This window comes from Leiobunum rupestre, chromosome 9 (assembly GCF_980474605.1).
Source record: "Leiobunum rupestre chromosome 9, qqLeiRupe1.1.hap1, whole genome shotgun sequence".
Classification (NCBI taxonomy): domain Eukaryota; kingdom Metazoa; phylum Arthropoda; class Arachnida; order Opiliones; family Sclerosomatidae; genus Leiobunum; species Leiobunum rupestre.
The window spans coordinates 26,264,997-26,286,975 of record NC_143392.1 but is presented as its reverse complement, the minus strand read 5'-3'; positions in this window follow the sequence as shown (position 1 = coordinate 26,286,975).

Genomic DNA, 21,979 nt, shown 5'->3' with positions numbered 1-21,979 from the left:
ACGTAAGGTAGAACTTTTAATTTAAATTATTTATAGAAGTTGCGCTTGCAGAAGGTAGTTTCGTCCCTTTAATTGAAATTGTTTATATCCCTTTCGTTGATCGAATTAATTACTATAGATAAATTACTATTTAAACGAGTAAAATGTCCGACTAGTCGTAGAACCAATTTTACGTAATTATGTAAACAAAGTTCTAAAATAAAAAACATTAAATTTAAATAACTTTTCCTAATGAATTATATTCTAGAAATTAAAGGGTTCGGAAGCGATAAATAAATTATAGCAATAAATTTATGCAGTTTGGGGACTGGTGGAAAATATTACGGCTCTTCGTTTTTTCCAACTGCTTTTCTGATGTACCCAAAAATGGACAAAATGGACCAAAAGTACCCTAAAAGCGTCCCCAAGTCACCATTTTCGGCCCTATGTACCCCATTTCGGACCAAAAGCACCCCAAACTGGACCTATTAGCTTTATTGTAATGTTAAACTCCCATAGAGATTCCCCTAAAAAGAAAAAAACTTGCGTTCCAATTTTGGGTACATGAAGTATTTCGGTGAGGTAAAACTAATTCTGGCAAACTGCTGCGATTTATAGCGAATGGGGGAAAACCGATTTCTAGCGATTGGAATGATAGTGGAAATTCTAGAGAATGAAAATTATGGCGAAGGGAAGTGGTAGTGGAAATTATGGTGATTGGAAGCAAAACCAAAGGAGATTATATTATGGGTAACGAGGCGGAGGGATAAAGTCAGAATCTACTGATTGCAGTATGGTGAATGAGAGATAACAATTATGGTTAACGGGGGTGAACAAAGAGGGCAGGGGGAGAAATTATAGAAATTAAAGGGTTTGGAAGCGATAGGGGAAATTATGGCGATTGGAAGCAAAACCAAAGGAGATTATATTATGGGTAACGAGTGGAGGGATAATGTCAGGATCTACTGATTGTGGTATGGTTAACGAAGATATCAGCGCTGGGGAAAACATTCTGGAGATTATGGTTAACGAGGGGGACGGGTGAAGTGGGGGATGGGGGAAGGAGAGAGTCTAGTGATTCTGATATGGTGAATGATATAGTAGAAAATATAGCAATAAATTTATAGAGTTTAGGGAGGGATAAAAAATATGGTGATTGTAAATTATAGTGAATGGAAACGGTAAGAAAAGCGATTGGGGAGGGGAGGGAGAACAGAGATAATATAGTGATTGTAAATTCTGGTGATTGAGAATTGGGGAAGGGGGAAGCAGAGATAAAATTGCAGTTACCGTCTGGTGATTGAGATAAGATATCAGACTGATTATCTCAATCACCATACGGTAACACTTCTCTCTCCTGCGGATAAAATTTCGATAAAATAACAACGTCGCCGATTAGCAGGCATTGATAAAACGTCTGTGCACTGCGATTGCGAGGATCGCAAAATAAACAGCTCACTAAATCCGAATCGCTGAATTGCGATCCTGTTAAATTTATTAGCAATCGCAAAACGTCTCTGCACCAGGCCCTTAGACCACTTGTTGACTCAAGAAGTCTTATCATTGGAACTATTTTGAGTCCGAACGCCGACGTTAAATGGTAATAGATGTCGTGGATTGAAAATGACATGACACATTTATAGCCCAACCAACGGCCGACTTATATCCGACATTTTATTTTCCAATTAATCGCGCCAAAATGTTAAACTTTGCGATTTAATCAAAAAAAAAGAATTATTTTTTAAATAACTTGTTTTCTTTACTCTATTTCTTCGAAAAAGATCATATATTCAATCTGAAAATGTTTGCTTTCTTAAATATATTTCAACTCTAGTAGGTTACATTCGTATAATTAAATATGTTAGGTGATTTATTATTAATGAATATTTCCCTGTTACTTTCTCTAAACCCCAAGAAAATATAGACCTCCATACATTATATTCAAGAGCTTTCCGATTGACGAAAAGAAATTTATTGTTTCACTCCCGTTGATAGGACTACACCAACTATATATGTAGCTAATATATAAAGCTATATTTACGACTTTACGTGGTCATCTTTCAGTCAGATAAAATATCAAAAAGGTCGTCCCGACGCTGTTAGTCAATCGGTCTAGGGCCTTTTGTCAGTCTGTCAAGGTCGATCGACCAGTTTACACCTAGGACATTTGGACTCTAAAAAGTCTTATTGGCAAAAATTCGTGGGACGATGTCAGAGACTCAGTAAAACGTCTATAGTGACCAGAGCGTCATTGCAAAACCGGCAAATAATCAAATATTAAAGCTACTGAAAATTTTTCAGAGGGCTGATGAAAATGTAAAAGTAGTTAAATTTATCTACGTTTCCAAAGTCGATGTGCAAAACACAAAAGCGAAATTTCAGAATGACTTTCTTCCGCGTTGCGACACTTTCTAAATTATAATATACTTAAATATAGATTGGAATTAAATTTTAAAGGGGAACGGCGAAGCTTTTCCAAATATGGCCTTATTTCCGTATCAAAAAATCAACAAGACGTTCAATATACTAACACGTACCTTTTTTTTTTCAAGAAAAAATAGCTTTTGGCCCAAAAAGTTGAAACGCAAAATAACGCGGAGTTTTTGGGTTTTAATTTTCGCCGCCATCTTAGGGGCAGCCGCCAGCGCCCCTAACCCCGTATGAGCGATTTGCGAACTAGTGTAACTTTTTCAATCGCTCAATTTAGGCTAATAATAATTTTATTAATCAGGAAAAGAAAGTGAAATACACTTATTGAGCCCTGAAACATGAAATATACAAACAAAACAAAACAATATGAACGAAAGTGACATACAATATGGGTATACAGCAGATAGAAAATTATACAGATATATATATACATTTTAGTTTTTTACCAGCCACAAAACTTATCAAGGCGGGTCTTGAACGCTGAGGCTGAGGATTTAACCTTCACATTTGTCGGGAGCTGATTCCAATCATTTACAACCCGTTGAGTGAAAAACACACGGCGTTGCGCGCTATTACAGCGCTTTTTGACAATTGTGGGGGCTTTGCGCCCAGACCATTTGACCTAAAAAACTCGTTATATTGGACATTGTAGAGACCATGAATAATTTTGAACGTCTCAATGAGGTCATTTCTCGCGCGCCTGTCCTTAAGGGACATTAAATTTAAGCGTTTAAGGCGCTCTTCGTAAGAAAGAGTACGCATACCATTAATCAATTTCGTGCCTTTTTTTGTAATCTCTCGATATGCTCTATATCTTTGACTAGATGGGGTGACCAAATACTCGAGCGGCATTCGAGATGAGGGCGAATATATACATTGTACAATATTGTAAACGACTTAACACTGAAATGCGAAAAGGAACGGCGTAGTAAATAAAGAGCGCGCATACCACGAGCAGCGGCAGCACGACTATGAGTAGCTCCGAACCGAGCTCCAAACATACGGCCACTGAGCGTAACCCGAAGATCACGGACTACAGTTCGAACCTCAATAAGCCTACCACCCAAACGGTACCCAAAACAGGGGTTTTTATCCCCACAATGCAGTACCATTGACTTAGAGGCGTTGACACCCATTGCTCAAGAGCTTGGATGTCCTTCTGTAGTGACGTCGAGTCACCCAGTGACGAAATTTTGCGGCCTAGTTTGTTGTCGTCTGAAAATAGTTTCAGAAAAGACTCCTTAACAACCTGGGGCATGTCATTGATGAAGATGACAAAGAGAGTTGAACCGAAACCGAACCCTGGGGGACACCGTTGGTCACCTCACACCAAGAAGAACGCGCACCCCACAAAACAACCCGCTGAGAGTGACCATCAAGAATTCAGAAATCCAATTTACAATCGTAGAAGGGACCGCTTAAAGCTCCAGTTTACGAATAAGTAGAGAATGTGGCACCGTGTCGAAAGCTTTCCGCGGTCCAAATAAATGAAATCAAACGAGTCACCCCATCAAGACATCGAGTGACCTCCTCGAGAGTGGACAACATATTAGTGAAACAAGATCGCCGTAACAGGAAACCATGTTGATCTTTAGAGAAGAACGATCGACTCTCGAGGAAAGACACCAAAGTATCTCGAACATTTGTCTCCAAATGCTTACAAGGGATACAGGTAATTATCATAGGCACAGGAGCCAGGGGTTTTACGGATAGCAGTGATGTTCGCCTGTTTCCACAACCCAGGAAGTATACCCAGTGAGATAGAGCGCGTATAAAGCGAAAGTAAAGGCGAGGCTAAAATCGAAGCGCCCTCGCGTAACAGCCGAGGGTGAACATTATCTGGACCCGGAGATTTAGCAACCGATAGCCGTTGTAGGTAGCGTCTAGCAGTAGTGTACGTCAAACCGAAGTCAAGAGGAGTGAAATCGCTAGGAGGCGAAGTAAATTGAGAAAAGAAATCTCCTAAATACACAGCCTCCAAATGAGACTCCACAGTGAAAATAGATTTAAAAAAACATTTAAAGTGTCAACAATTAAGGCTGGGTCCCTCAGTGTTTCCCCCCGCTTAATCCTCAACCACTATGAGTGGGGTTGAGGGAACGAGCAACGTGAGAGTAAAGGGCCTTTGGGTTACTGGGAATTTCATCAACTTAGCGGGTCTCATATTTAAATTTAGAAGATCGAATGTGTTTGGTGAGAAAGTTGCGCTGAATTGCGAAAGAACGTCGGGAATCACTAGATGGAGAGATTCTAAAAGCGCGAAAGGCGTCTCTCTTGGTCCAAATAAGCCTAGCCGTCTCACTGGACCACCACGGTTCCCTGCGTAATGCCGAACGCTAGTGGGAAGGTTTATTTACCGATGGGACACACTCATCCCTAGCTTCCGCCACGATTGATAGAAAAATATCAAACATCGTATCAATGGTAGGCGTGTTATGAACTAGAGACCAGTCCTTGGTTTGCGGCGCTAACCGAAATAAATCACAATCCCCGAGATTGTAAGCAAACGAGCTGGGAAAGGGGGTTGGTCGGGAACAGAGCGCCCTACAACAAGTTTAAATGCGAGTACATCATGATCATCCTTCCCAAAGGGTGGAAGATGACAGAGATCAGTAATAGGGTCCCCGTCAAAAGTAATAACTAGGTCAAGAATAGATGAGATATTATCCCCCCGACGACGGGTGGGAGACATAACATGCTGTCTGAATTTACAGGAGGAGATTGAGTCAAGGAGTCTCTTCTCGACAGAGCGAACTCCTTTACGAGTAGTAAAGGAAGACCAATGAATTTCAGGGGCATTAAAAAAATCTTTCGCATCTACAGCAGCGCGCTGTTTTTTTATCAATTTTAATGGAGCCGGGAGTGTCTCATTGGTTTCTCACCAGGTGTCGTGGCGGACGCGTGCTTTTCGATTTCCCGAAATTTTTTATTTTATTAAAAATTAACCACTTGATATTTTTTGGTGCGGTTTTCGCTATAAATTTTAGTTTTTAATGGGCTATAGGGATATTTAACTGGTTAAAGCTTGACCGTTCCCCTTTAAGAATTTGAGTTTAAAAATCAGGGGAGGTAGTTTATAGTCAATTAGTTGTCTAGGGGATGAATTTGGAATACAATTAAATAACAAGTGCCAGCATTAAACAGATAACAAAGAGACAGAACTGGCAATGGTCAAACAATATTTTATTGGCAACAATACCTTAAAACTAAAACCTAACATCATTGTTTTTAACACTAACTTAAAAACTAGCACAAATAGATTTATCGCACTTTGGCTGGTTCCCAATTTAGACTTAATAATTGTTAATACGGTACCGTACACATTCACAATTTGTTGCTTCGACGATGTGTCCTTGAAAATGTGCAGCTCCTAGGCTCGGTGTGACTCCAGATGGAATCGCGCTGGATGGAACATCATAATGGAGAGCAAGGGCGTATCCAGGATTTTATTTCAGGGGGGGTTTTGAGGGAAAGTTTCAAGGGGGGGGGAGAGTCCACTACTAGAACCGACGGCTGGGCGACGTAGCTCCACCTCTCGCCAGGAAGACAACGAAATCACGGCCACTGTTTAGCTCGCGAAAAAAAAACCATTCTTGACCACGGGGGCGTAGTTTTCTGGACCACGAAAGACTAACTGCCTTAAGTCGGAGAACGAGCGTCTATCTCTCTGTACGTTGTTAAGTTCGAACGCGGGTAGCGAGCGATTGCACCCGGTTGAAAAAGCGATGGAAAATTTCCAGGACACTCTGAGCTACGTATAGCATTGTTCGGGTTGTTTCCACAGAATGGCTTAGGAATCATTTTTGATCGGGAACCAGCGTTTGGGGAAAAACCAGGCAATATCCGTTTCATACAATAACATATACAAACAAAAAATTTACTACTTAAACCAGACCTAAATTTAAAGATTGATTGACAATAAATGAAATTTAAAGTAATATTATGAATAATATAAAATTCGAATTTAAGGAGAATTAATTATATTTATTCAATATGTTACAGCGTCTACAATTGTACAAATAAAGAATTAAATATCTATAGACGAGTTGAGTTCAACAGTAAAAGTTACCAAAACATTGGCCGCAGTATCTTTCATTGGTATTGCAGTGAGACAATATGTTGCCGCAGTTTCTTTCAATGATATTTCAGTGGGACAATTAGTCGCCGCAGTTTATGATCTAGTGTGATTTGTAGCTATAGTCGAATAGAAGAATCACGATGAAAAAGACTTTCTAATAAATTTTATGATAACTGAAGGAAATTCTTTCATATTTAAATGGCCCCAAAAAAGGACAAATGTTTTTTAGGAAATCCAACTTTAATGAGAGAAGGCGGAAAATATTAATTAAATAAGAAAGACAAACTGGCAATAAAGAAAGAATTTTCATTATATTTCAAAATCCACCTATTAAGATTTCAATCAAAATTAATTTTATTAATCTTAAAGGAATTGCCGATTCTTCTTATCAAGTATACTAAATAAAAAGACAGTTTTGTAGTAAAAATACGATGTCATTTCTACTCATATAAAAACAAATACACTAGAAAATATTTTTTGGCTGAAAAAAAGCAATTTCATTTCTTAGGCCAATTAAATACAAATCCTCAACGAAACGTATATCGTTTCAAAGATAGGTTTGTGGGGATTCCACACCACTCAAAAAATAATTTTTAAATTTTAGACTACATTATGTTATGGACCATAGTATCGCACCCCCGCAAAATACTCATAAAAAAACGTAAAAAATAAGCCTATTTAAATCCAACCATCGTATTCCCCGCGTAATGTTTCATAAAAGTGAATGGTTTCAATATAATCAACTGGAAATAACGTGACTTATAGGTCTTTGAGTGAAGAGGCGCAAACGTTTTGCGAAAATAATAAAATTGGGGTGGTTTACTTCAAAATCCACTTAAAAATATTTTTTTTAATATTATTGCCTCCAAATTTAGCAAACGTTGTTTTTTGAACATACAAACAAGCGCTTTATATAGGGCACTCTGATTGTTTATTAGCGCTTTAAATTTCAAAATGATCGGCCATGAAAGGTGGCTTGACTCGAAGAATCCATATAGAATAGCCGCGCTAATAATTTGAAAAATTCCGTCTGCTGAATAATGGCTCGGAAACGCATCTCCAGATGGCGGTATTGTCATTACACAATTTCGTCTGTTATGACAGGAATTGTGCTATAAGAGGATAAATATTAAAATTCCTTTTAATTAGTTAAAAATGAAATTAATATTTTTGGCATTAAAAAAAGAAGTTAGAAGCAGCAAAATATCCAGTAACTCTTTTCCAAGGCATTTGCTAAAGACACAAACTATGTGCTATGCTTATAACAATACACTGAAAAGCCGTGCTCTAAGACATATTAGATGAGTCTCTGGGAAAAATTAAGACATGAAATTGTCTTTAGTAAATTGCGTCCTGAAATTCATGTGTTTTCTTTGGTACCGAACTTGAATTCGATGAGTATGTCTTGGTTCTTCCCGACTTATTAGGAAGCTCCCGAATGGGTTAGCGAAAATAGTCATCGCTTTTTAAATAAAAATTTATTACACATTTAGTGGTTCATTAGTTTTTATTTCATTCTTTCAGACTGTCTCGTTATTGTCGATATTCCAGCTCTTCTCGTTTGACGACTGCCGGAATCGGTACTGCGTCCATGTATTCCCAAATGGGCTCTTTTTTGATGGAGCTGACATCGACTTCCTCGTATTCGAAGCTGTAATCCATTTCTCTCTTAATGCATAGATACTCAGGGGAATCCGTGTCAGTTTCAAAAGGTTCGGGTTTTACGGTCATAGATATAATTTGTGCGCTCGTCATGCGTTGTAGTTGCACCGAACAAGATTTAATTACCGTCTGACGACGAAGGTTGTCAAATAAGTGTGGTTGTGAGGGTGTTTGGTGTACTTGTTCTCCGTTATAAGTTGTCGAAGAGCCAATTCCGTTTCGCGGAATACTGTGAATTGGAAGGTGAGCTTTGGGGGTTTGTTTCGAAAGGAAGATCTTGTTGAAACTTTGGAATTTGTGGGCCTTTGCCCCATGAGCGTGATGTGCTTTTTCATGCTTCACTAAATTGGTCTTATATTTGGATTGGTAACAGCACTGATTACATTTAAAAGGTTTTTCCTCCGAATGCGATCTCTCATGCTTCAATGAATTACCATGAAAGGCGCATGCGTAACTAAACTGATTACATTTAAATAATTTTTCCCCCGAATGCGTTCTCTGGTGCATCAACAAATTACCCTTCCGTGCGGATGAGTAACCACACTGATTACATTTAAAAGGTTTTTCCCCCGAATGGGTTCTCTGGTGCTTTAACATATCACCCTTATGTGCGCATGCGTAATTACTATTATTACATTTCAAAGGTTTTTCCCCCGAACGGGTTCTCTGGTGCATCAACAAATTACCCTTCTGTGCGCATGCGTAACTATAATTAATACATTTAAAAGGTTTTTCCCCCGAATGGGTTCTCTGGTGCATGAACAAATTACCCTTCTGTGCGCATGCGTAACTACAATGATTACATTTAAAAGGTTTTTCCCCCGAATGGGTTCTCTGGTGCATGAACAAATTACCCTTCTGTGCGCATGCGTAACTACAATGATTACATTTAAAAGGTTTTTCCCCCGAATGGGTTCTCTGTTGCATCAGCAAATTACCCTTCTGGGTGCATGCGTAACTACAATGATCACATCGAAAAGGTTTCTCGCCGGTGTGTCTTCTTCTGTGATCAATGAAATGACCCTTATGGTTGGTGGCGTAATGGCACTCTGTGCACCTGATCTTCTTCTCTCCTCGGCTACTCATTTTGGCAATTTCCCCGTTCAAAGTCTCTTTTGCACATACGGATCTGTCTCGCTAACAGAAACCACTTCTAGAAAGGTCTAAACGAAGTAAAATTTCCATATTAGCAAATAAATAAACATTTGTTAAAAAAGGTTTCGTCGGTCACCGACGGCCAAGCCTTGGCAAATTATTTATTGAGAATTGTTTCCATTTGACTACTCGACATTCAGTCGCACTCCGTCTCTAAAGAAACTGGAAGATAAATTAAATACGTTTCAAAAATTCGAGCGCTTTATTCGCGAGCTTGAGAAATACGAGCGAGCACTCTAGGGCATAAAATGGAACACGCGAAAAATAAATTGTTCGCAGCTGATCCCAGCAGCCAAATGGAGCATCAAATAGTTATAGAGCTGATCTCGAGCGCTCTAGAACCGTCTAAATGAAAATGTTATGGAAAACATTTATACATGTAGCCTATTCACGCGAGTCAACATTTTTACTAAACATTGAGGTCCAAAACGACTTTCTCAGCGCATAGTCTTCCGTATCTTGAGGTCATGATAAAATACAACAATAATTTTTTTAAATTAATTAAAATACCGTAATAATTTTTAAAATTAATTAAAATACCACAATAATTTTTAAAATTAATTTAAATACAACAATATTTTTTTAAATTAATTTAAATACAACAATATTTTTTTTAAATAATTTACAGAGCATGGTCTAGAGTGACCGCGAGAGGGTGCGAATATTGGGAAAATCCTCAAGCAGCTGATGTCATTTTGGTGGGGAAAAAACCAAAGAGTTGTCAGTATGATACAAAATTCGCCAGTAAAAGCAGACCAATTGCGAAGCAGATGCATTTTCATACGATTCTTGGATATTCTTGCCAAATTAGGTGGATATTTTTCTCTTGTATTGGAATTTCGGAGTGGGGTAAGAAGAGTAGCCCTATTACCTTATAATTTCCCAAAATATCTGGATAAGCAGACGATTTTATCAGTTTACTCCCTCTACAGCTCTTTTCAGGAGTAGGGTGTCCAAAGTACTCTGATCTTGACGAATAGTCCACCAGAGCAAGCGAATAGTTGAATTTAGCGTTAAAGGTGTACTCCTTTTGCTCCAAGAGTATCCACCTAATGACATCACCAAGGATTTTCCAATGTATATCCGCCGTTTGGAGATTTAGGACCCGTTTCAGAGACATTTTCAAAAGTCTAGTAAGTGATAAATTTACGAGAGTTCCACTAAACGCGTTCCAGAGACAATTTTTCAAGACTTCGAAAATTCGCGCTATCGTATTTTTGGGCTAATTTTTTAATAAGCTCAGCCCCGGTCGGAGCCAATATATATTAGGGTGGTTCAAAAAAATGCAAATATCGAAATGTTTTGATGCACATGGATTTTCTTGTTCATTTTGATGAGAACATGACCCACGAAAATTTTTAAGTAAATTCATTAATATTTAGGACTGCCTCAACGAGGTAAAGTTTTACCACTATGAACTAACCCATTTATAAACAAAAATCAGTTTTGTCACTCATTTACTTTACTTGAACGAAAAATTTAATATTTATTACTTATTTAAGTTTTTACAAGGTTTATTATAGAAATAAGTACCGGTACACCATAAAATATTTGGCAGAAAGCCCCACTAAACCATGTCATAACTGCTGAAAATTACAAGTTAGGACTTGGTTTTGTGGGGATTTCTGCCAATTATTTTATGGTGTACCGGTACTTATTACTATAATAAACACTGTGTAAACTTAAGTAAGTAATAAATAGTAAATATTTCGTTCAGTTAAAGTATTTGAGTGACATAATTATTTTTTGCTTATAAATGGGTTTGTTTATAATGGTAAGACTTTAGCTCGTTGAGGCAGTCCTAAATATTAATGAATTTACGTAAAATTTTTCCTGGGTCATTTTCCGACCAAAATGAACAAGAAAATCAATGTGCACCAAAACATTTCGATATTTGAATTTTTTTGAAACACCCTAATATATATATATATATATATATATATATTAATTATACTTATATTTACATACTTAAATTTTTTGTTGTTATTTACATTTGTTTGATTGTTTCTATATATTATTAACATTTATTATACTTAAAAGCGAAATTGTTTTAATCATAGAAAAAGAGACTGTGAAGAAGTTTTCTTGGTTATTTTCATCACTTTCTTCCTGTAATTATTTAACCTTAAAAGTATTTTAAACATTTCAGTCTTTAGTATATTTGGGTGAAAAGTGAAAAAGAAAACAAAAAAAAAATGTTGTCAGTAATTTTTCGTTGATTTTCCCATTTTTACAATAATTTCGCTTTAATGCATAATAATTAAAAATAATATAAAAACAAAAGTAAATAACAAAAAAATTAAAACCTAAATTGTATATTATTAATAAAATAATCAGGGTGTGAACTAAAAATAGATTCAAGGCCAATAATAGACCCATAACAAAAGAGGGGCCGCAGACGAGGTTTAAGTGAGACCTCTGGACGGAACATCCTGTTTGTGACGTTTTGAACCACGTGACCGCCATTGAAATATACAGGCGGAAGTGAGGAAACGGATGTTCCGTCCAAATGCTGAGTTGCCAGGTAAAAATTTTAATTTTCGGCCCCCCAACTTTCATCATGGGTCTATTCCAAATGTATTTTAGCTAGGAATTTAGACGAAAACAGGAAGGTCGTGATGAAAATTATGTACCAGAGATCAGGTACTGTTGAAGGGCTAATACTACTGCTAGAGTATCATAATTTGTTAGACATACTCATCTGGTAGTGCGTCTTTAGAATTAGCAAATTCGGATGACTTTTAAACTCATGGTTCAAGGTCATTCAAAGTTTATCTCTAGAACAAAGAGATTTAAAAAAATAGTTATAATTTTCATCATGATGTTTTGCATCGGATAAAAGACATTTAGACTTAAAATTTCAATTTACACTTTTTAAAATGTATCTGAAAAGCATCCAAAGTTGGCAATGGGTACAAGTGAATGGAGAGAAAAAATTTACAACTTGTTGGGCACGTTTTAAACCAAGAACTTCCTTTTTCATGAACGACGCTTAGGAAAGTTTTTAAATCTAATAATCCATTGTAATAAACTAATATAATTGAAAAGGTGAATCTTACCTATCTTTACTGATGTAAATCATCATAATTTGTAGTAGTGGAGGCATATATTAAATAACTACTAGTAACCTTTTTGACAGTTAATGCGCGAGTCTAAATCGTAGGTATTTTTCGTTGTGTGCAGGGTTGTCAATATACGAACTTCATTTCCCCCGATCAAAAGGTGAAAAACCCTCGAAATCTAAAGCACGACCGCGCCCATAGAAATCAGAGAAATAACTAGAACGATTTTTATGATATTTTGGTGCGCCGATTAGAAGCGTACCTTTAGCCCATATAAATCCCATAGAGTAAAATGCTATCGCATAACTGTGAAATAGCCGTGGCAGACGATCGGCCTATATTTATCAATCCGAACTCGAAGAGTGACTACGGCCGGTATCGTGTGACATCTAGCATTAGTTCTTAATAATAATGAATTACTTGATACATTACGTACGTCACTATATGGAACAAGCAATTGATTAGCCGATATCTCTTTCATTTTTACAATCGAGGCTTTTCAATATGGCGGGTGATCATGTTCCGACGAGGCGATAAGATATATAAACAATTTTAGTAATTCTAACTGATACTTTAATTTTTTATTGTTTTGGCGCCTTGGGATCTAATTACGACGTATCAAATGAAATATTCGTCGGAGGCGGATGTAGCCTTGTACTGGTAATATATTTGTATAAGCCTCGGATTGGAAACGGCGGGTGGTTTGAAATGTTTGTTTATAACTTTATTTCGAGGGTTATCAAACGGCTATGTAAACGGAGCTCCATTTAAGTGACGCAGAACGATTTTAAAATTCAAATTTCAAAATATATGCCCAATGCAGGTATTGATGAAAGGAAGATTATCCTTTGTGAGAAGACTCAGTAAACCCAACTGGAATGGATTCAATAAATGTCTTGGGAATTTGATTGTAATGAAATTAATATGGTTTTGTCTCTGGCAAGCAGATGGGAATTGTTAAACCATAAATACATAAAAAATCGTAATAAAATAAAAATTGTATCATAAACGGTCTTTAAGAATCAAACGAAAACAAATATGATATATTTATTTGACCTGAACCCCAAAGTTGTTTGCTATGACAGTTTCACAACACTGACTTAATTTGACCATTTTGTGAACTTCCCTTGATCAAAGTATGAACATATTTTGAGTCTATGGTGCTATTTCTCTACTTATGGAAAATAGGGTACAATAGGTACCAAATACCAATTTTAGGGGAGATTAGGACAGAGGTGGGCAAAAGATGTGTGTTCATAAAGAAATAATCTCGCTTAAAGATTAAGATAAAAAATCTTAGACTGATCACGTTTACTGAAAAAGTAAGCAAACAAAAATATATTTTACTTTGCTTGCTAACAGCGAAAACTACAATACTCCTAAAAGTTCGCGTGAACACGAGTAGTCAATTTTTAAGAGAGCGTTTTCAATGCGAGCGAGAGATATGTCGCTCTGTGGCGGTTCGCTCTCGCTACGCAGATCGTGTTCTCTCATACCTCAGCTTCGCTTACGGCGCGGCGAGCGAGATTAATGCGAGCGGAGGACTTCCATTTTTAGTTTCACATGGACTATATATTCGAAGTGACACAATTGCTATGGACGGAATGTCGTTAAGTGTTTGTTTGTTGTTGTTGTTGTTTGTCGTTTAAAGCGACGACACGGTAGATGGAGCTGCGAAAAATAATTTATAATATTGACGACACCGGGATTCGAACCGAGATTTATGACCACGTAGTCTCTAAAACCCACACCTTATTCAAGTGAGCAACGCCGTCCTCTTAAAATGTCTTGCTTGAACTTTTAGCCTTGAACACTTTCATAGTTTTTATATTTGGTCCAGAGATGTCGCTCTTGTCCGAAAGTTGGAATATTTCATAGAATAGTTATTTTGGCGCGAAATTTGAATTAAACTTTGGTCTCTCTTTTTTTCCACCCCCTCCGACCAGTCCCCTTAAAGGGAGAGTGACTGAAAAAAACAAGTTGGTTTCATTCGATAGAACTCTTTGATGTGCACGCAGTGCCATAATTTCCGCCCCCTCCGACCAACCCCTTAAAGGGAGTGTGGCTGAAAAAACATAAAACATTTCAAAACGAGTTGCATAGCAATGGAAAACCGAATAGGGGGAGAGTGGTGGAGAATAGTATATACGAAATGTTTAGTTCAAAGGAACCACCTTTGGACTGCAATTCAAAGATGAAAAAATTAGCGAATAAGTAGATTAGTCCATTAGAAAAGGGATAAAAAAGCTACACCCTAAACAAATTTGAAGAAATTTAAAAACTTACAAATAGCTCGTACCGATAGGTCTTCGATTAAACAAAAAGACGCGAAAGTGATGGTTGGCCGTGTTTCTGCGCGAACGAAAAGACTTAAAGAATACGTCAGTAGTAAGATTTTACCATTTCAAAAAACCTTGGAGCCGTGTGTGGCCGAATATTTTTTTAGCTTACCTAAGCGTGGTTGATATAAGATAAGGCTTATCGGTACTTAGAGGACAGAGAACTTAAGCAATGGCGGACACTGAAACTAAACGTGAACACGTGCGGTGTGATGGATCAATAGTTTACGTCATTCCATATGAGGATTGGGTAAATCATACATTTCGTCAGTCTAGTTTGTTTACACAGCGAATAAAATGTGTGTACGAACCTATACTGGAAACCATTGTGAAACTAAAACTAGGACACCTGGGGAAAACCAGTTATTGTATACCCTTATAGCGCGGGACTGGTATTTCCAACGCTATTTTGAACTTTCATGATATCGGAATCGACGTTCTTTATTTTGACCGACGATTGCAGAAAACGTTCCATCGCGTCTTTCTGATTACGAACTAAGTTATCTTCTCTCTTCCGTTTTTGAGCCCCGATATAAACTTTCTGGTGTTCATTTGAATCACTTCAAATACCAGTGTTCGATAAAAACCCTAATTAATTAATAAAATTAGCCAATAGTTTTGAGTTTGAAAAACGCTGTTGAAAAAAGTATGATCTACTAATAGCCTTGAAAATATTTTTTGAAAAGATTAAATACTAATAGTCTTTAAAAAGCTGTTTAAATTAGTATCTACTAATAGCCCTGAAAAAGTCTGTTTGAAAAGCGTAAATACTAATTACTAATAACCTTTAAAACGCTGTTAAATAAGTATCTACAGATAGCCTGGAAAAAGGTTGTTAAATATGTATCTACTGATACTAGTCTGATAGCCTTGAAAAAGGCTGTTAAATAAGTATCTACTGATAGCCTTGAAAAAGGCCCTTTGAAAAGAGTATATACTAATAACCTTAAAAAAGGCTGTTTGAAAAAGTAGTAGCCTTTAAAAAGGCTTTTTGAAAAATTACACTAACTACTGACTGAGAGACTTGAAATAGAGAACTGTTCCTTTCTCGTGAAAAAATCGAAATGAAGACTTGAGAATTCTACGATAGAGGTCCGACGAGTCAAGGAAGCCACTTTCGTTCCATGTTGCAATCCAAAACCAGTATGTACAACCCGTTCTCCCTCTCCGCCCGTTGCAAGTTTATCCCCCCCCCCCCCCCCCCCCCCCCCCCCCACTATCCCAGCCTCTGTCGAAAGATCTTTTGGCGGATTTTCTTTCAACAACAGTACTCAGGCTCCCCGCCAGCAATAGGCACAAGTTAATTTTATCGAAATGTACTATAATTAGAGTGCGGTTGGCAACGCTGTCCGTGATTATAGATTTTCCCCTTGAAAAAACTTTTTCTTTTGAATTGACTGATAAGAGATGGTGACACCGGTAGGGGGAATTACGTCATGATAGTCCGCAAAGTGCATTGACACCTGTCTTTTTGCCTCGGTGTCAGTGAGAAGCTACAATACACACAACAAAACATTTAGTTTCGTGGAATTTGACGACGTCAGGGAAGAGGACCGGAGGGGGGATTGCCAAAACTGGATTTCTCTCTTTCTCGTCCCAGCAGAGGTAAAGCCCAAGCCTATTGCTTTGATAGGAAGGGGTTATTCTTTCAAATATTGAGGCATTTGGGTTTCTCCTTTTTCCCTCTTTTGCGAAGTCACGTGATTTCAGTGACCATCGAACGGGGTCCGTCAGTGATTAGGGCCTCGCGTTTCGTCAATCGTCATTTCGTTTTCGTCTCCTGAGCAAGATAGTTCTCAATTTCGAGTCTCTTTTGGCCAGAATTTAACTAGATTTAATAGTTGATTTTTCAACAGCCTTTTTCAAGGCTAATAAGCTATTGTAGCTTAATTTTCCAAACAGCCTTTTTCAAGGCTAATAAGCTATTGTAGCTTAATTTTCCAAACAGCCTTTTTCAAGGCTAATAAGCTATTATAGCTTAATTTTCCAAACAGCCTTTTTCAAGGGCAAGGCTAATAAGCTATTTGTAGCTTAATTTTCCAAACAGCCTTTTTCAAGGCTAATTTGCTATTTATAGCTGATTTTCCCACTGCCTTTTTGAAACCTAATTAGCTATTATATTTACATATACTATAGCTCTGCTTTATCCAAACAGTCTTTTTGAGACTACTAAGCTATTACAAGCTTCGTTTAGAATAGGTTTTAAATTACGTTTTAAAATATGAGCACCCGAAAGCTTTTATCTGGGGCCCAAAAACGCTAGAAGCGCAAGAGAGAAGATGGTGTTGTTAGTAGTCAGAAAGGCGCAATGGAACGTTTTTTGAAATCGTCAGGCAAGAGTCATAATGATAGTCCCGGGGAAAGCTTGGGAAATAAAGAGGGTTTAGAATTCGAAGGTGGTAATATTTCTGAGTTTCTTCCAAACGTCAGTTCTGCTTTAGACATTGCACTAAGTAATGAAGCCGAAATTATTAGAAACCCTACTATATCTGCCGATGTGCAAGATTTATCTAATTTAACAGAAGTGCACTTACACGAATTGGATATTAGTTTAGATAAAGATTGCCTTCAAGTTCAGCCTAAACTCAATCCTTTTCCTAAAACTTTAATGGGTGGTAAAAATCGTGGTTTCATTTCTTCTTGGTACGACAAATATCGAATGCTTGAGTATTCAGTTGCAAAAAATGCAGTTTACTGCTTTTGTTGCCGTCATTTTCTAGGCAGTAGAAATACTGGATTTGTGAACGGATTTTCGGATTGGAAAAATATGCGAAAAAATTCGAAGAACATTTCACTTCGAATAAATCTTCCCACCAACTAGCCTATAGAATGTATTTAGACTACACTTAATTAAAATCTCGTGGATCATTAGCGTGTCAGGTTAATGGCCACCATAGACTTGACGTAATTAGAAAAAGAGAGGTATTATCTGCACACGTGGAAGTCATAATTTTATGTTCTCAACAAGATTTAGCACTTCACTGGAATACATCTGCCGATAAAATTGGAAACAGAGGAAATTTTATTGAAATTTTAGAACTTCTGAAAAGAAAATGTCCCGATTTGAAAGCCAAATGCGAGAGTATGCCCAATAATGCAAAATATATTCACAGCAGTGTACAAAATGAAATAATTGACATTTGTGCAAATTTAGTAAGGAAAATGATTGTCGAAGAGGTCATCGAATCCGGTGGGTTTTACTCTGTAATTGCCGATGAAACCCGAGACAATGCAGGGGTGGAGCAGCTAAGCGTTTGTATTCGATATACTAGAATAGAAATATGTGTCGTAGAAAGATTTCTAGGTTTCACTGATTTACATAAGTTCGATTCTGAGAATATCAGCTTGGCAATTATAAATCTTTTGACAGAGGGTGGTTTAAAACTGGAGAATTGCGTTGGATAGACATATGACGGGGCAAGTGTAATGAGCGGACACGTAAAAGGAGTGAGGGTGAAAGTAGAAGAGGCAGTAGGCGGACATTGTCCGTACGTGCATTGCTACGCGCACCGCTTAAATTTAGTTTTAGTTGACTGTTGCTCCAAAATATTGGCAGTTAGGGAACTACTTGGTTTGGTTCCGGCCATATACAATTTTCAAAGCAATTCGGTTATTAAAAGCGAATATTTTGAAAACTCCCAAAAAGATCTGGGCTATGAGATACTTAAAATGCCACAAAGCTGCGACACTCGGTGGTGGAGTAAAAAAAAAAGGTGTTAGTTATTTTAGAAATAGACTCGATTCCGTAGTTTTAACGTTAGAGAATCTAATTGAAAACGGAAAACCAGAGGAAGCTGCTGAGTGTCGTGGGTATATATCCCAATTACATAACTTTAACAACTTAATATTAATTGTCGCACTAGACGAAGTATTAGGCGTAACGAATTCCCTGTCGGAATACTTGCAAAGTTCGAAAGTTATTTTAACGGAAGCCGTTGCCATTTGCCAAGCTACCGTTAAGACCTTAGAAGAATGTAGGAACTCGGAACGTTTTGATTTAATTTGGGTAGAAGCTACTAAAATCGCAGAATCTGCTTTTATTGCAATACCTGATCGTAACAGCGAACCGATAGCTTTACGGAAACGTAAAATAATCCCTAACAAGAGATTAAAACATAGTGTGGTAACGAGTACAACGGGTAGCAGGGAAACGGAAGCAAAAACCCTGATTGACCAGATGAGGGCCACCTATTTCGAATTAGTTGATAAATTTATTTCAGAAATGAAAATTTGACTCTGGCTTATTCAATGGTATAATGGCGTCTGACCCTAACTCGGAAAACTTTCTTAACGAAAACGATATCGTAACCCATTGTAACACTTATAATCGGTTTCAATTCGACCTGAATTCGTTAAAAAGCCAAATTAAAATAGCCAGAAATTTAATTATCCCCAAGAAATTTACCAGCGTAATCGACTGCTTCCACTATTTAATTAAAATGGCAGAATGGTTCCCCGACAAAATTGTTTCTTGCATTCCTGTGGCAAATACAATCTCAGAAAGAAGTTTCAGTTCACTCAAAAGAATTGAAACACGTCTACGGACAACTATGGGAGAATTTAGGCTTTCAAATCTGGCTACACTGTCGATAAATCGTGATTTGTCGAATTGTTTAAATGAAAACCCAAAGTTAGTAGTCGACGAATTTGGAAAAAAAAAAACTAATCGAAGAGTGTCATTCCTTGATTAAAATGCCTTTAAAAAATTCAATGGGAAAATAGAAATCATGTCAAAATTTAAAACATTTAAATAAAAAAAAACTTGAAACTCGGGAATTTTTTAAATAAACATTATAGATAATAATAATAATAATCAGCTAGGCTAATACCCAAGGCACCACCTTAGGCCTAAGTCATCAAGCGACTTTTGAAGCCATTAATTCAGGTGGCCGGGTTACAATGCGTAGGAGGGTGGTGGCAAGCCCTGCATGCCACGAGATCGAGCCAACAGCTCCCTACACTAACTATTACCGTTAACCTCTACAAGTTTTTAGGGAAGGGGAAACCGAAGAACTCGGGGGAAAACCCCTTAAACCAGTGGGGAGAGAACTTGCAAACTCAACGCAGAAGGAGTTGTTCCGAGTTTTCACCCAGTACCACAAGCTGGGATCGAACCCGGCTCCTCTTGCTGCGAGGCGAAAGTGCTAACCACTCCGCCACCCCACGTTCACTCCGCCACCCCACGTTCACTCCGCCACCCCACGATGGGGCCTCTAATTCAGGCTGGGCCTACGTGCATAAAATCCCTGGCGGGGCTACTGACAGTACTCAATAGGGGGCAACGGCAAACGGTTTGCGAAATAATTCTACACCTTAAGTGCAGCCTTCCCCCCAACATCTCTCTGCTACAATCTTAAATTTTAACCGGTGTCTTCTGAAAGGCCATATGATTCCGAAAAGCCTGCGATAAGTTTGTAATTTTGAGCTCACAAATTCTGGAATACAAACTTTTTAGAGAAGCGAAGAAAAATATCAGAATTTCAGAAAACAAATATTATAAAATTATATTTTCTTAAACAAATTTCCGCCAAATGCCACTCCGACCTTGTCGAATAGTTTCTGTTTCGTAGATCCACGGTGAAAAAGTATTTGTAAAATCGTCTATTGCTGACAATCTAAGTTTCCAGTCAGCACTGCGAACTGCTCGTATTAATGCTAGCAAGGAATGTACCATATTCATATACTGTCTCACCATTTTGAATGCCCGATTTTTAAATGCAAGCTTCTCGCAAAATATTTAAATTTTTTCGGCAATTTTCATTGATTCTAACTTTTTCAAAGGTGACATTTTCCAGAATATTAGTTTTCGAAAGCTGCTTGTACAATCTTCTCCTTCCGCTGGATATTGTTTGAAAAATACTTCGGTGTTGTTAAATGAGCGTCAATTGATCTACTTAAAGGTTTTTCTTCCAGAATATGATGAACGGTGTGCGGACCATACAGTCCTGCTTCCACCCACAGCTCTGGAATACCAGAATGTTCGATGTATTTTCCAATAGCCCGTAATTCCGCCATTTCGATGTGAAGTTCACCAGGCAAAAATTCCCAGTCTTTCGCATTTACCGCCATTTCTAGTTGTTTTATTGGACGATGAAGTCCCAAATCGAGCGAAACTATACGCTTTGTTTCGGGGCCACCTAGAAGACACTTTGTTTTCTCTAGAATGTCTAATACAGTCATTGAAGAGTTCTTTCAGTAGGAGAATATCCAAGTAGTGGTAGATCAGCGATGCGTGTAATTTCTTAGGTATTATACACAAGCGAATTGTGAGCTGACCACGTCAGCCCATAGTCTATGAAATAATCTGGTTTTCCCATTTCTATACTTCTTGTTCGTGATAGAACCCACATGAAATCGTGATTATTTGATGCTAAATAAAACTGTGTTATATTTGCATATTTATTTTTATTATAAGATGAAATATTTATAGTGACCTGACCGGTTTCAATAGGCTTGGCCTATCATCATCAATTAGCATATTGGACTTAACCACTTCACCGTAAGCCTTATGAAATCGTGATTGAAAGCATTTTGCATTTGACTAGAAACCCTAACACCTTGTGCAGGGCCGGACTGGCTAGTAGTTGGCCTCACCGGCCTAGCAATCGTGTTGGCCGCATTTCCCATTAATGCCAAATTCTTCCTCTTTGGCCCCCAATTTGAGTTGGCCTCAATTAGACACCTGGGCCAGTACGGGCCTTAACTTGTGTGTAGGTTGGAAGTGGAAACATATTTTTCAAGCACAAGTCCAGAGGGGCGGTGAAAGGTTTTTTTTTGGGAGAGGGGGGGGGGGTTAAAAGAAAAAATAAGTAACCAATTTTAGTCGAATTATACAGCTGGTTTATTAATTAGGTTGATTTCAAACGAGCTAGGTAAACAGCTGATTTATTTAAAAAAAGAATTTAACTACTACTAATCTCTTTATTAATGAAATCTTTAACTACATCATTCATATCAATTTTATCTACTTCATCTTGATACGCGTATAGTTTAAGCTGTATTGTGTCATCGTATTTTTTAGGAACATGGCATACGACAATGACAAAACTAACTTGGACAATACTAATAATAACTAACTATTTATAAATTCATTTAGATATTTTCAAGTTATTTTCATTAATGTTTTTTGGGGGTAAAAATATATACTTTGCACCTCGCTACTTTCTTAAATTTGAGCAAACTATTTCAAAATCGTTGGCTTGATTGGGTGAAGCCGATTTTGAACTGTAGATAATCTAATAAGATAGGTATGTATATTGTACAATTCGAAAAAA